The sequence below is a fragment of the Rhinolophus sinicus genome, linkage group LG01 (genome assembly GCF_036562045.2).
Source record: "Rhinolophus sinicus isolate RSC01 linkage group LG01, ASM3656204v1, whole genome shotgun sequence".
Classification (NCBI taxonomy): domain Eukaryota; kingdom Metazoa; phylum Chordata; class Mammalia; order Chiroptera; family Rhinolophidae; genus Rhinolophus; species Rhinolophus sinicus.
Window position 1 is genome coordinate 80,425,496 of NC_133751.1, and position 16,306 is coordinate 80,441,801.

The 16,306-nt window shown below is 34.3% G+C and overlaps 1 protein-coding gene across 3 annotated transcripts in view; it reads left to right on the forward strand.

Moving 5' to 3' along the window:
* The window catches only part of DCBLD2 (discoidin, CUB and LCCL domain containing 2), an 80,832-nt gene that overhangs the window by 16,492 nt on the left and 48,034 nt on the right, over window positions 1-16,306 (forward strand). The window lies entirely within an intron of this gene.

Genomic DNA, 16,306 nt, shown 5'->3' on the forward strand with positions numbered 1-16,306 from the left:
GAACTAATGTCATAAAATAAAGAACTTTTGAATTCTCTTTGAGTTTATTTGGAAACATTTATTGATGCACGTGTGTAAAATGTCTTTTAGAGCTCGCATTAGAACCCAGTCTCCTGTTCTTTAAGCATCGTGTTCATCCTCTGGCCTCCTCTCCATCTCTAGTCAAGTCCGTCATCTCTTCTCTACTTTTGGCTTCTTATCTATAAGAGGAACAGTTCCTGACCTGCCTCTCTGGCTGCTGACTGATAACTTTTGTTGTCTCTCAGTCAGTTCTTGATTAACCTAGTTGTTTGATCACCATGAGCGGATCGCCATGAATACGATCTTGGATAAATTTGTAGGAACTCAAATCACCTAAAGATTTAGAAAACACTATTGTTATAACACTAATAGAAGGCAAGTGGATATTAAATGCCTTCTGAGGAGGTGATGTAGGGAGTAAACAGTACCACCCGAGCAATCTTGCAGCAACAGGGAAAGAAGGTGAATCACGATCTGATCAAGGCTTTAGCAGTTCACAGGAAATAAAGGAGCTAGAGAAACACATTATATGTATCAACTGTAAAGACTGTACAAGTATACCTTGTTTTATTGCACTTCACAGATACTGCATTTTTTACAAACTAAAGGCAAGACCCCACACACACACCAGGAAGAAGATTCCAACTCACTTTAGTGTGCTACTCACTTTGTTGCATTGGTTTGTGTATCTCTGAGGTGTGTCTGTGTATAAATGGCATTTTATAAAAAGAAAGGAAGTATAGGAAACTGTCATACATTAAGAGGTCCATCTTCCAAAAGAAATGTGTAGACCGTATTTGGATCTTGATTCAAGCTAACCAAATGCAAAATGTTTTTAAGATAACTAGAGAAATTTTAAGGAATTGACATTCAGTAGTAGTCAAGAATGATTGTTTTGGGTGTAGTAATATTATTATAATTTTTTTAAAGATCTAATTTATTAGAGACATTCTGAGATTCAAACAAAATGTCTTGTATTTGTTTTTAAATATTTCAAAGGGAAAAAGGTAGGAAGGGGGGGTTCGCTGAAACAAGAATGACACATAGGTGGAGCTGAGCCACAGGCACACAGGCGTTACACTCTCCTCTCCCTACTTTTATATGTTTTTGAAATTTTCCATAGTGAAGAGTTTTCTTTTTAATAAAATTAAGAGGGTTATACATTTGGACACTTAAATAGTGTCCTTGTTGCTAGAGGTTGAGTGACATGGGAATAATTTTGAGCACCGGTTTGAAATGGTTCACTGTTATCTCAATGCAGCTCCAGGGCTCATTTGCTCGGCATCCTTTCTACAGGTCGTGGGCCCTGCTCAGGCCTCGGTCATCATCTGTACTCGAGGAAGATTAAATGGAATGACGCTTTGCAGTGCTTGTGGTAGAGTAGGAGTACAGTAAATCTCAGCTATCCCTTATCTCCATTGTTTTACCTTATTTTCTCTTCACCCATGTGAGTGGAAAGCAGCAGAAAGGTCAACAGGAGGAGTGAGGGATGATGGTTCCTGTTGGATTTTAGTTTGGCTCCCCCATCACTACCGATCGTATACCCTTGGTCCTCCATTTGGGGAGCAGTCTGTGCTTAGTGGCAGAAAGGTAACTATCTTGACATCACAGAGAAGTAAAGCTCATTCAAGAATAGTTGTTTTGATATTCTGGTTAAGGTAGAGAAGCAGAGAATTACAAGGTAGAAACAAATAACGTTGTGGGCATCAAGATTCTAGTGATAATGGTAATCCTCTTTTTCCTGTATCATCCTTTCTTAGCACCCCTTCCAAAATGAGGCAGAATCAAGTGAGCTGCATTTCCCTATAAAAATGCTTACTATTTTGGTATAAAACTTAAGTTCTTTTTGTCTGTAACTGTTAATTTTAGGGATTTTTTCCTTGAAAAATGGTATTACGGAATAAGCAAGAAAAGAATGAAAGGGAGAATTGTTTCTCAAGGAATCATTTTTTTAATAGATAAATTCATTAGAATGTGTTTTAATTGATAAGTTACTTTTGGTTTACTTGGCAGTTAGACAGTTTTTTCTGTTCTCTCAGAAAGGGTCATAATGTGTAAAATCATTTAAATACATGAGTTTATTATAATTTTATGTAACTACATTCTAAATTGCTAAACTTTCCAGAAGTCTTTGAGAAATAAACTCAGTGTAATAGTACTCATTTTCACTGACAGACAGGATGTGTTTAGTGAGAGTTAAGAGTGGCTGTCTAGATCTAAATCCTGTCCCTTTTTTAGGCAGATTAAAATGAGAACATTCCATTGTGCCTTGAATTTTACCTTTTTAAAAAAATTAGTTTCAGGTGTATAAAACAATGTAATAGATTATGCTAAGTAAAATAAGTCTTTTTGATTATTCTTTAATTCCTGGTGTTTGAGACATAGTAGTTGCTCTATAAAGGCGGAAATTGAAGTAAAAAATTCATTTGCAATTAATCTTACCTTTTTTTATCCATTTACAAATATATATCTTTAAACTGTTGCGCAACATGTTTTTTTCTCTCTTAATATTTAGACATCTTTTTATATTCGCCCATAGACAACTACTAGCATCATTTCTCCTGTGGATATTATTGACAATTAGTCCAAAGATGAAACTTAAAAACAAATATTAAAAGGGAAAGCCTCTGCTTATTTGTAAACTTTTCCCGATCTGTATATTTCTTCCTGTATTTTGCTTAAAATTTTTTGTTTTAAATGAACTTTTGGGGGAGGAGGAAGATTGTAGGTGGATATCTGAAAGAGAAGCTAAATATTTTAAAGCCTGGTAAGTATTAAAGGAAAATGCATTCTATAGAAGGAGAAATGTAAAAGTACGTGTGTCTGTGTTCAGGTTTATGTTGAAAGATACGCATCCTGTCTTACTTCGTCACCCAAGGTAACTTTTAAAATGATGTCTCTTAAATCCTCAGATGATATTTGCAAAGAGGAAAACTGAGGTCCTGAGGGCTTATTTCATAGAGGATTCTGTATCTCGTGCATTTTTATTATAATTTCTCTTTCTGTATTCTTTGTCTGGTCTCTATGATATGCTTATGTCTTCATATTTGAAGAGAAAAAAATAAGTTGTCTTTCTCTTTACCACCAAACTTCTTGAAAAAGCTGCAGTGATGATAATGTTCCATACTTAATGATGATAATGATTGCTAACAGTTTTTGAATTCTTAATTCTGTAGAGGCTTCAGCTAATAATGAAAATACCTGCCATGCATGCCGTGCTTGCTAAGTGCCAAGTACTCTTCAAATCCCTTTTATCAGTTAACTTTATTTACTCTTTGCAAGAACTATTGAGATAGATGCTGTTATCACCCCCATTTACTGATGGGAAAATGGAGGCACAGAGAGGTTAAATAACTTGTCCAAGGTCACATAGCTAGTAAATTGCTCATAAGCAGGATTCAGCCTACACAGTCTGGCTCTAGAACTGATGTCTCTTAGTGCAAGCTTTTGACATGCTTGATTTTATGGAATTCTACAAGAATCCTATATATTATTCCCATAAAACTTATAAAGAAACAGAAGATCGGAGAAGAAAAGCAACTTGCCCCGCGTCACCTAGGCAGAGTTGGGACTCGAACTGAGGTCTGACTGATAGCAAAGTCCATAATCTCAACCCCTCAGCTCTAGCCTCTTAGAGTAATAGATACCAGCTGTTACTCCTTCATCTTTTACTATGTGACTGTTGAAACTAGCAACTTTTTAGTGAACATTAACTTTTTTCTTTTAGCTATTTATTTTGACATAATTTCAGACTTAATAGAAAAGTTGCAAGAATGGGATAATTTCCGTAACCTTCCACCCAGATTTTCTAAAACCATTTCCCCACATTTTCTTCTTTATCAACTCCCCCCCACACATACATTTTTTTTTTTCTAAACGGTTTAAAAGTATCAGACACGTTGTCCCTTACAACTGTATGTTAAAATGTTTGTTCTCTAGAAGTTTAGGACATTCTCTTTACATGATCACTGAACAGTTATCAAAATAGAGGAAATTAACACTGATGTAGTACTAACCTACAGACCTTACTCAAATTTCTCTCATTGTCCAAATACTGCCCCTTATAATAAAATAAATGATCAGATTATGTATTGCCTTCAGACAGTTTCTCAGTCTCGCCTTGTATTTCATGATGTTGACATTTTTGAAGTGTTTGGGCCAGTTATTTTGTAGGAATTTCCTAATTTGGTTTGTCTGATGTTTCCTCATGATTAGATTCAGGTTATGGACTTTTGGCAGGAAAGCCCTAGAAGTAATGTTCTCAGTGCATCGTACCAGGAGGTGCACAGTATCAGTTTGTCCCATTACTGGTGACATTAAGTTTGATCTCTTGGCTAAGGTGATATCTCCCAGATTTCTACACTAGCTGTTTCTCTTCATAATCGGCATACGTCTGGTGGGGAGACTCTTTGAAATGGTGTAAGTAAACATCCTGTCACTCATCAAAACAGACCCATTAGTTTTGACATCCGTTAATGATTCTTGAATCTGTTATGATAATGGTCAGTGATTTTCTAATTTCATCATTCCTTCTATGTCTATTAGTTTTTTTCCTACTGAAAGGGTGAGCTTTTCCTTCTCTCCCATTTGTTTGTTTACGTCAGTGTGGACTCATGGATTCTTATGTTAGTCCATGGTTTATAATCCTTATGATTTATTTTGATGCTCAGATTGTCCAAATTTCCCGTGGGAGGCTCTTCAAGCCTGCTCCTATGTTCTTCTGTGACATCCTCATCATTCTTTGAGTTACTCCCTTCTTGTCTGGCACAGGGTATTCTAGATTTATGGTGTGCTTGCCCTCCCCCAGCCCTGAAATCAGCCATTTTTCAAGGAACCCTCATTCTTTTTTAGTCGAAATGGTATTAGAAATCAGTAGCTGATCTTTAAGTTTAGAGCAGTGTGCTGCCATGCCCTGTCAGCAGAGATTTAGTAAATAGATGTATGTATATATATACTTACATATACACATGTACACACATTATCTATTTTTATACTTATCTATTGATATTTATTAGAAAGCATGAGTTCATACTGCTACCTTTAATCCTAATCCAACATCACAGGGTTCATCCTAATCCATCCTTTCCTTTTCGTATTGGTAATCGCTTGGACAGTGAGATACCTAGCTAGCTCCTGTTGTTTATAGATACTTATTTTACTTACTTGTTTAGTGCTATAGTACACAGAAAATAGTTTCAGAATTTCTAACCCGTCTCTAAATCAAAATGCCTGCTACCTAGAATCCGTGTTTTTTTAAGTCTTAACCTGAGGACATATAAGCTAAATACTGTGTTCGAATTTGGCTGGGCTAGTTTCCAACCCCACCACCTCCTACCCTCCGCTGTGGTTGTTACCCATTTGTAATAAAGTTTGGTTCATGTATTTCTGTTCATATTCCATTTTAGGCTTTTTTCTCTATTGTTGGTTTTCTTTTTCTTTGTTGGGTATGTGAAACATTAACGTGGTTCTCAAAGATAGAACTACACAAAAAGAGATGGTGACATTCTTCCTCACTGCACTCCATTTCTTCAATCCTTCTCACCTCCTCCCACCCCTGTAGCTAACCAGTTGCATTAATCTTTGTTTTTTTCTCTTTTACATTTCTTTTTTGTACAAATGATACATTTATATTTTCTTATTTCCCCTCCTTATGCAAAGTCTAACTATTTGCCATTCTTGTCTACCTCCTTCTTCCCCATCTCCCAACAGTGTATCTGTTTGGGAATCATTCCACATCAGTTCCTAGAGATATGCAGTCCTCATTCTTTTCACTGCTACATAGGACTCCATAGCGTAGATGTACTGCAGTTGATTGAACCGTTATTTTATATATGGGTGTATAGATTGCTTCCAGTATTTTACCGTTACCAACAATTCTGCAATAGATAACTTTATATATATATATATATATATGTGTTTTTGTATTTTTGGAGGTGTATCTTCAGAGGAAATTCCTGAAGCAATTACTCGTTCAAAAGGTAAATTACGTATAGCTTTGTCAGATATTGCCAAATTTCCCTATACAAGGGTTATGCCAATTTGCATTTCTACCAGTAATGCATTAAAATGCTTGTTTCCCACAGCCTTGTCAAGAGTATGTTGCCATGTTTTGCCAACTGATAGGTGAGAAATGGTATCTCAGTATAGCTGTATTTCTCTTACTATGAGTCAGGTTGAACGTTTTTTGTTTAATATGTTAAAGGTCTTTTTTTTTTTTTTTAATCTTTTTGTCTGTTCATGTCATTTGCCCATTTTTCTGTCAAGTTTTTTTGGCCTTTGTTTCTCTCATGTGATCTATGCTGCAAACAAATTCTCCTAATTTGTTTCCTAGTGTTTTTACTTTGTTTATGGTGCTTTTTTATAGTGGGTTTTTTTTTTTGCCATGCAAACTTTTCAAAATATAGTAAATTTATTAGTCTTTTATTGCATCTGATTCTGAGTCATAAATGGAAATTGGAAAGCTTATTCCTACGTCCTAGTTGAAGATAAATTTACCCATGTTTTTCTCTAGTACATTTGTCATATATTTAGATTTCTGGTCCATTTGGGGATGTTCTTTTGTACGGTATGAAGTGTAGAACTAATTGTATCTTTTCCAGATGACTAATCACGTATCCTAGCATCATGTATTTAAAAGTCTTATCTTCACCCCGACTGTGAAATACTATCTTTATCATATACTCAAGTTTTGTATGTATTTGGGTCTATTTCTGGGCTTCCTATTTTGTTCTACTGGTCTATCCACATATCAGAACCTCACAGTTTTAATTATAGAGGCTTTATAGTGGTCTGATTGGGCTAGTCTTTCTTCATGGATATTCATTTATAGTCCTGTGTCTTCTTTCCTCTTTAGTTATCCATAGAAGTTTAATACGGAGGTAGAAAAGAGTATCAATAGTTAGATTTTGTATAATGGCAACTTCATAAAAAAGTTTGTTGGTATTTTTACTGGGATTATGTTGCTTATAAATTACCTTTATAATATTGAGTCATCCTGTTCAAGAACAGGGGCTACTTTTTTCCTTTTGTTCAAATCTAATTTTGTTATGTTCCAGGAGTGTTTTAAACATTTTCTCATGTAGGTTTTACACATGATTCTATTTTGCAGACATCACTGCAAATACATTTGAAAAACCTAGGCGGAATGGGTAATTTGCCAGGCAAATACAATTTACTAAAATCAAACAGCTTAGAGATAGAAATGTATTTATCTAGGAATTTAGTTTATTTGTATGTATACTTATTTTTATTGATAAATGTGTCTAACAACTATGGATTTTATTTTGATCACATCTTTAAGATTGACGTATCACAGACTGATTTATAGTTTTATCACAGTTTTTTAGGAATTCTGTAATTTTGGTTTGTATTTCCCTTTTACCCCACGATTGTTTATTATAGAGTACATAATAGATTTATTTCAAGTTGGAAATTACTGTTAATAATTTTTGGTTTTGTTAATAATTTTTAGTTGTATTGCATTGTGATCAGAAAATACTGTTAGTAATATTGCTTTATTGTTTGAACTGTATTTATAATACTCTCAAATTGTATATTACTTAAAATTGAGTTTATTGAATTACAATTACAATGGTCTTCTGGATATTGAGTGCGCTTGTTTTTAACTGTAAACAGTCGACTCTAGGTCAGTCATTTCTTCAAGTCAATGTCCAGATCTTAATGGATAACTGAAGATTTCAGATCACATACGCATACTCATAAGCTGAATAATGTGATTGACACAGTCCCTGCTGCTAAAGCCTGGATCAGTGTCAGAGTTAGTCTCATTACGAAATTTGTTAATGCACTGTGGTTCCCTTTTGTTAAGTACTGTCTTTTAAAACAAAAATGCCCCAATCAGCTTATACCAAAATGCCTTTTCTGTTTCAGAAAACAAGCAGTATAAATATTTCATAGCCTTTTAAATGTCTAATCCTTTACATAGTAAACTGTATTAAATTGCAGGACATTGTGCTTTAAGGCTTTAAGGCTTTATTTACAGACTCTACACTGATATCTGAATGTTGGCAGTAATACTCTTTCCTTGCAGTTTCTCAAGGGACTGACCACTAAATATTTCATTTAAAAAGGTAAAACATAAATGAATCTGCATTTTATTAAATATTAGAATCACAAACATAGCTATAGCTGTAGAGCATTATTGATATGCAGTATATATGCTCATACACTACAGCAATCATTTATATATATATTGGTAACCCACTCATCAGTTCTTGAATTTATCACCCTGATGTTTCCCAGGCTCCCCTAGGATCAGAGGAAATACATTTCGAAAAATGGCATGAAGGGGCAAATGTCTTCTTAGAACACAGTTTCATGTTTTGTTTTGTTTTTTTTATTCCCATCCCCCACCCCTCATTCCCTCTGATTTGGCAACCATCAGCTTGTTCTCTGTATCTATGGGTCTATTTCTGGTTTTTTAATTCATTTGTTTTGTCTTGGTTTAGATTCCACATATAAGTGAAATCATACAGTATTTGTCTTTGACTTATTTCATTTAGCATAATGCACTGTACATCTATCATGTTGCAAATGGCAAGATTTCATTCTTTTTATTGGGGAATAATATCCCATTGTGTGTGTATCTCGTGTGTGTGTGTGTGTGTGTGTGTGTATTTTGTGTATGTCTGTATGTGTGTATGTATCTCGCCTAAATCTTTTTTATCCATCAATTGATGGACATCTAGGTTGTTTCCATATCTTATCTATTACTAGTAACGTTGCAATGAACAAAAGGGGTGCATAGGTCTTTTCAAATTAGTGTTTCTTTCTTCACATAAATGCCCAGAAATGGAATTGGTGGAATGTATGGCAGTTCTATTTTTATTTTATTAAAGATTTTATGGGGGAAGGGGAACAGGACTTTATTGGGGAACAGTGTGTACTTCCAGGCCCTTTTTCCAAGTCAAGTTGTTGTCCTTTCAATCTTAGTTGTGGAGGGTGCCGTTCAGCTTCAAGTTGTTGTCCTTTCAGTCTTAGTTGTGGAGGGCACAGCTCAGTTCCAGGTCCAGTTGCCGTTGCTAGTTGCAGGGGGCACAGCCCACCACCCCTTGCGGGAGTCGAACTGGCAACCTTGTGGTTGAGAGGACGCACTCCAACCAACTGAGCCATCAGGGAGCTCAGCGGCAGCTCAGCTCAAGGTGCTGTGTTCAATCTTAGTTGCAGGGGGCGGAGCTCACCATCCTTTGTGGGACTCGAGGACTCGAACTGGCATCCTTGTGGTCGAGAGCCCACTGGCCCATGTGGGAATCGAACCAGCAGCCTTCGGAGTTAGGAGCATGGAGCTCTAACCGTCTGAGCCACCGGGCTGGCCCCTATTTTTAGTTTTTTGAGGCATCTCCATACTATTTTTCATAGTGGCTGCACTCATTTACAATCCCACCATAGTGTATGAGTATTCCTTTTTCTCCACAGCCTCACCATTTATTTGTTGATTTACTGACGATGGCTATTTGACATAGTCCTATGGTAGGTGTTATCTCATTGTGGTTTTAGTTTGCATTTCTCTGATGATTAGTGATGTTGAGCATCTTTTCATTCATCTGTTAGCTATCTATGTCCTCTTTGGAGAAACGTCTAGTCAGGTCCTCTGCCTGTTTTTTAATTGGATTGTTTGTTTTTTTGCTTATTGTGGGGTTTTTTTTTTGTTTGTTTTTTTGTTTTTTTTTGGTGTTAAGTTGTATGAGTTGCTTATATATTTTGGATATTAACCCCTTATCAGATGTTTCATTGGCAAATATCTGCTTTCAGTCATTAGGTTGTCTTTTCAGTTTGTTGATGGTTTCCTTGCTGTGCAAAATCTTTAGTTTGATGTAGTCCCATTTGTTTATTTTTTTCTTTTGTTGCGCTTGCCCAAGGAGACATATCCAAAAAGATATTTCTAAGAGTAATGTCAAAGAATTTACTGTCTGTGTGTTCTTTTATGTCTTTTATGGTTTCTGGTCTTAACATGTAAGTCTTTAATACATTTTGAGCTTATTTTTTATATATGGTGTAAGAAAAGGATCCAATTTAAATTTTTTGCATGTACCACTATTTTCTAACACCACTATTGAAGAGACTCTCTTTACCTCGCTGTATATCCTTGCCTCCTTTGACCATATAAGTGAGGATTTATTTCTGGGCTCTATTCCATTGATCTATACATTTTTTTTAATACAAGCATTATACTGTTTTGATTATTGTAACTTTATTCTATAGTTTGATATCAAGGAGCATGACAGGTTCCACTTTGTTTTTTCTCAAGATTTCAAGATTTCTTTGGCTATTGGGGGACTTCTGTTTGTGTACATTTTAGGATTAGTTCTAATTCTGAGAAGAATGCCATTAGTATTTTACTGGGGATTGCCTTGAATCTTTGTATTGCTTTAGGTAGTGGGGACATTTTAACAATATTAATCCTTCCAATCCATGAGCAAGGTATATTCTTCCATCTGTTTGTATCTTCTCCAATTTCTTCCTTCAGTGTCATAGTTTTCAGAGTACAGGTCTTTTCACCTCTTTAATTAAATTTTTTTCTAGGTATTTTGTGTTTTTTGATGCAATTGTAATTGGGATCGTTTTCTTAATTTCTCTTTCTGATCATTTGTTATTGGTGTATAGAAACTCAACAGATTTCTGTACGTTGGTTCTGTATCCTGAAACTTTATTGAATTCATTTTTAATAGTTTTTTGGTGGCGTCTTCAGGGTTTTGTATATGTAGTAGCTTGTCATTTACAAATAATGAGAGTTTTACTCCTTATTTCTGATTTGGATGCCTTTTCTTTCTTGTCTGATTGCTGTGGCTAGGACTTCCAATGCTATATTAAATAGAAGTGGTGATAGTGGGGATCCTTATCTTGTTCCTGATCTTAGAGGAAAACCTTTCAGCTTTTCTCCATTGACTATGATGTTAACTGTGAGTTTGTCATATATACCTTTTATTATGTTGAGGTATGTTCCTTTTATACCCCCTTTATTGAGAATTTTTATCAGAAAATGATGTGTTTTATCAAATGCTTTTTCTGCATCTACTGATTATTATATGGTTTTATCCTTTATTTTGTTAATGTGATGTATCACATTGATTGATTTATGGATGTTGAACCATCCTTGCATTCCTGTGATGAATCCCCCTTCTTCATGGTGTATAAGCCTTTTAATGTATTATTAAATCCAGTTTGCTAATGTGTGGGGTTTTTTTGTTTGTTTTGAGAATTTTTGCATTCATGTTCAAGGATATTGACCTATAATTTTCTTTTCTTTTCTTTTTTTTTTTTTTTTTGGTAATGTTTTTGTCTGATTTTGGTATCAGTGTAATGTTGGCTTCATAGAATGAGTTAGGACATGTTTCTTTCTGTTCAATTTTTTTGAAATATTTTGACAAGGATATGTATTAATTCTTATTTGAATGTTTGGTAGATTCATCTCTGAAGCTGTTTGGTCCTGGACTTCTATTTATTGGGAAATTTTTCTATATGGCATTTGCTGATATTCTCTTTATAACCTAATGTATAATCATTTTTGTGAATATCCTATGTGTGTGAGAAGGTTTATTCTCTAAGATGTAAAGTTTTATAAGCATTCAGAAGATCTGTCTTACTTATTAATGCTTTTTAGGTTTTCTATAGCCTTACCTTTATTCACTTAATCTCTTATGATTATGTTTCCTTTTCTTTTTCACTTTTGCTTCTCTCTGGGGTTTTGCTTTTATAAAGGGGGTTGGAGTGTTACAGATACTTATCATTTTAGTATTTTTATTTTGAATTGTGACTTATAGCATTAGAAAGTTCCTCCTTTGTCAAGTTTGGTACTTTTTAGTGTGAGTTCTCCTTTGTCTGGCATCAAGATCACACACACACAGATACACACACCCACACACACACACTCTCACTCTTTATTTCTTACTGTTTTCATTTGCCTCGTATACCTGTCATTGCTCATCCCTTTATTTTTAGCTTTTCTGAATCATTTTGGGTGTGTTTCTTTGTATATTTTGGTGTCTTATTTTTATGAACCAAATAGAAAATATATTTTTTAATATAGCTTAGTTCGTTTTATTTGCATTTTATAAAACTGAAACATTTTGTGTGAAGTTTATATTATTTTTATGTTCATGTGTATATATTTGCTGTATTTATTTGTTTACATTGTTTCTGTCTCTGTTTTAGACTTTTTAGCTTTGTTCTGTTACCTTTAAATTTATGTCTTTTTAAATGCTTGCATTCCCTGTTGTCTCAGTTTTTAATGGTGTCCTTTAACTCCTACCAATTGCCTATAACTCCTACCTATTATTCATACGACATTCAGCAAACTATTCTACATTTTTTCTTTTTCTCTTTCCCCATTGTTACTTGTCAGAATATATATTAATAGTATTTTATAACATCTTATTCTTCAACTCACCCCTTAACTTTTCTAAATCTGCAATGAAACATATGAAATGATCACTGTCATTTTTTTGCTCAAGTTCTTCCAGTCATACCTTGAGTGGATGAAGTTCACTTTGAACACATTTTTTGCGGGAAACGAGTAAACTCGTCATATCGCCTCTAGTTGGAACCTGCAAAAATTTTGCAAAGTAAATAAATAGAGACCTCTTTTTAAACTAAAACACTGAAAGTTTCATAGAAAAATATCAAATAGATCGAAAGATATGAATATTTTACGGAATGTCTAATTTTGGCGAGAAAATGTCAAAAAAGCCCCGCGTTACGACGCGATTTGGCGGGAAAATGCCCGCTTACAAAGTGTGAATAGATTGATTCCTTAGGAAGGGCTTATGAGTGAAGAATTTTTGCATGTTTAAAATAGTTTATTTTTAATGTTTTATGACCTTGAAACTTGAGGGACAGCTTGATTTTATATGTAAGTCCTTGATTCACATGTTTTCTTTGAGTTATGAAAAAATACTCTTCCACTATTGCCTTGCCTTTTTTTTTTTTTTTTGAGAAGTCTGATACCAGTTGAATTCTCTTGCCCGTAAAGATATTTGATCTTTGTATTTGAGGTTGTGAGAATTCTTTATTTACCTTAAAGTCTAATAGTTTCACAAGGACATCATGTTGAAGTTGATTATTGTGGGTTAGTTTCCATTGGTATCCAGTGAGCTCTTTCAATATGTAGATTCATATCTTCTTTTATTAATAGAAAGTTTTCTTGGATTATAGTTTTAATGTTATTCCTGTTCCATTATCTTGTGTATCTTTTTTAGACACTTTAATTATTGAAAAATTGAATCTTCTTTGCCATTTCAGCCATGTTCATTTCAACTACATTCTCACTGATCCCTTTTACATTTTTATTTACATTCTATTTGTTTTTTGTTTTTTTAATTCACATGCTATGCTTTATGTCTTCATTTTGAAACCAGATTAGATAAATGTGGACGTATTTGTAAAAGACAGAAGGCAAAGAGCTGGATAAAAGAGGTGGGCTTTAGGAAATGAACCCAGGGAAAGGGAAAACTGAAATTGGAAAATGAGGATTTAAAAAAAAATTTTCTTATTTTTCAATTACAGTTGATATTCAATATTAGTTTCAGGTGTACTGCATAGTGGTTAGACATTTATATAACTTACAAAGTGATCACCCCATTAAGTCTAGTACCCACCTGGCACAATAGATAAGTTATTACAATATTATCGACTGTATGCCCTCGCTGTACTTTGCATCCACGTGACTATTTTTTATCTGCCAGTTTGTACTTCTTAATCCCTTCACCTTTTTCACCCAGCCCCCCAATCTGCCTCCCGTCTGACAACCATCATTTTGCTCTCTGTATCTATGAGTCTGTTTTTGTTTTGTTTGTTTTTTAGATTCCACATATAAGTGAGATCATATGGTATTTGTCTTTCTTAGTCTAACTTATTTCACTTAGCATAATACCCTCTATGTCCATCCCTCTATGTTGTTGCAAAGGTAATATTTCATTCTTTTTTTATGGTCAAGGAATATTTGTTGTATATATGTATCACACCTTTTTCATCCAATCATCTATTCTTCTTTTCTTCAACGTTCATTATCATGTTTTCATTAGAATCTATTCTTTGTGCACCCTGTAATGTAGTCTTTATTTCTGATATAATTTTGTCATTTTTTATTTCTTTTAGAGATCAAGCAATTCTTTGTCCATTTCTGCTCTTTGTTTTCAGTTTCTGTTTCAAGCTATTTTATCATATTCCCAAGTGCTTATTTGAGGACATTTAATTAAGTTTGGAGTATTGTGTTCCCGGTTCCTTCTGTTTTACCTTTCTTTTTATTTTAAGCCTCTATTTCTATGATCAGGGCTGGTGGTTTGGTTTACAACTATAGTTCATGATAGCCCTCTTCTGTCAGTGTTGTAATTTTTAAAAAATTTTATTTTGGAAAAGAGGATATAGTGGGGAAGGAACTATGTATCTTTTTTTTTTTGGTCTTACAGGATCCCAAATTCCCCTCCCTTGCTTTGTTTTTTTCTCCCTTTACTGTGCAATTTCCAAAGTATGTCTCTGTTACTTTTAACCTACTTCTTCCATCAAAGTATTTCCTTTCCAAAATTGCCCTAGTCAGGATTTCTGCATTCTTAAGTTCCTCTGTGAAGTCTGTGCTCTCAGCTACTGGGGAATTTTTTTTAATTTTTTTTAGTATTTTCTGGCTGTGCAATATAATGTCTTAACCATCTTTGTCTCTTCCCAATGAGTCTTTCATTAACCTTTACCACATAAGTTATTATTGGACTCCATGAAATCTGTTGATATACTTCAGGGACCTATGAACCTAATGAAAACAAAATAATTTTTGTTCTTTAGTTTCTCACTGTTTTTTTTTTGAAAGTTGTCTTTGAAAACTATTTTCTGTCCAATTAAAGAATTAAAAGGTTTCACAATATGATCATTATTAACATTTTACATTTAGAGTGCTTTCCCATCCGCAGGAATTAAAGAAGTGATATCTAGTCTCAGCCATTGGTATCTTGCCTGATAGATGTAAGAACCACAGAGTTTCATGTGCGGTAATGTCATAGCCTATGAAAACATGAAGTCCTGAAGGCTAAAGCCTTCTTGTATCTGTTGATCATGAAAATACAATGATTACTGTGGATGTTTTTCATGAGAAGGCTTGATGGAAACTTAAATTTCTCTTGGATTTGTCCCTAATGGAGAAGCGTTGTATGAGGTTGGTTGTTGAATTGCAAAGTACAGAAGCCATATACAATTCAAAAGACCTTAGTGAATCTTTGTGCCCTGAAACGGTCAAGCTGATTTGTGGCCTGGAACAGAGAAAAAAATATTGAAACTTTGTAAATGATGTCATCACTTCAAAATGTTTCCTCTAATGTTATGAGGCAGGTCAATGAGAAATTGACAGCTGTCTTATGTCTCATCAACATTCAACTGGATGAAACTTAATCTACTATGTGATGCTGACCCCATCCAAGAATTCTTATTTATGAGCTCTTATAGGAAATATTTAAAAAGCCTTTGACATCTCTTAAGTGGTGAAAAGTTTATTTTTTCCAGAAAAACTGAAAGAAATTTCTTGGTATGCTACGTATGTCTCACCTGTGATGCTTGGCCACACATCTGGTTTTGCTGAAGTCTACATATTATTATGACTCATTGTTTTTACATTACTATACTTGGCATGAGAAACTCTGCCAGCTACCCTGAAAGAAGCTGTCAACTTAATAAGAGCCAGGGCCTTGAGTCACCAACTTTTCAAGAGTTTTTATTAAAAAATAGAAACAGAATTTGAAGCTCTCTTCTATCCAGAAGTTTGCTGGGTTTTCAGAAGGTAAGTCTTAAAGCCCTCAATTAAAGAAGTTCCACAAGAAAGAAGGAAAGCCCACTCAGAAAATTTCGATGGATAAGATTGCTATTACTTCATGGATATTTTGGTTTACATGAAGGCTGTAAAATTTTCTATCAAAACTCTTTGGTCACCAGCATGAATAGGATTAAAATTGTATGTGCTCTTTTGTTCAAGCTGCCATTCTTCTGAAAGAGCAACTATGCTTATAATCAAAGACACGCAAATTTTTAAAATTAACAATGTTTCCTCCCCCTCTTTTGGATTAGTAAAAAATACAAAAATTTAATATGTTTGGTGTGTGTGTGGTGAAGTTGACCCTTTTTTTATTGAGGATATATTAGTTGGTATAGTTCATTTGAGTAGTGGTCTGGAAGTATATGTTAAGAATCACTCTAAGGAAAGCCTTCAAAAGACGGAAGAGGTTGTATTAGATGTTTACTGCAATATTCACGATACAAAAAAGCTAGAAACAATCTAAATTTCTAACAGTAA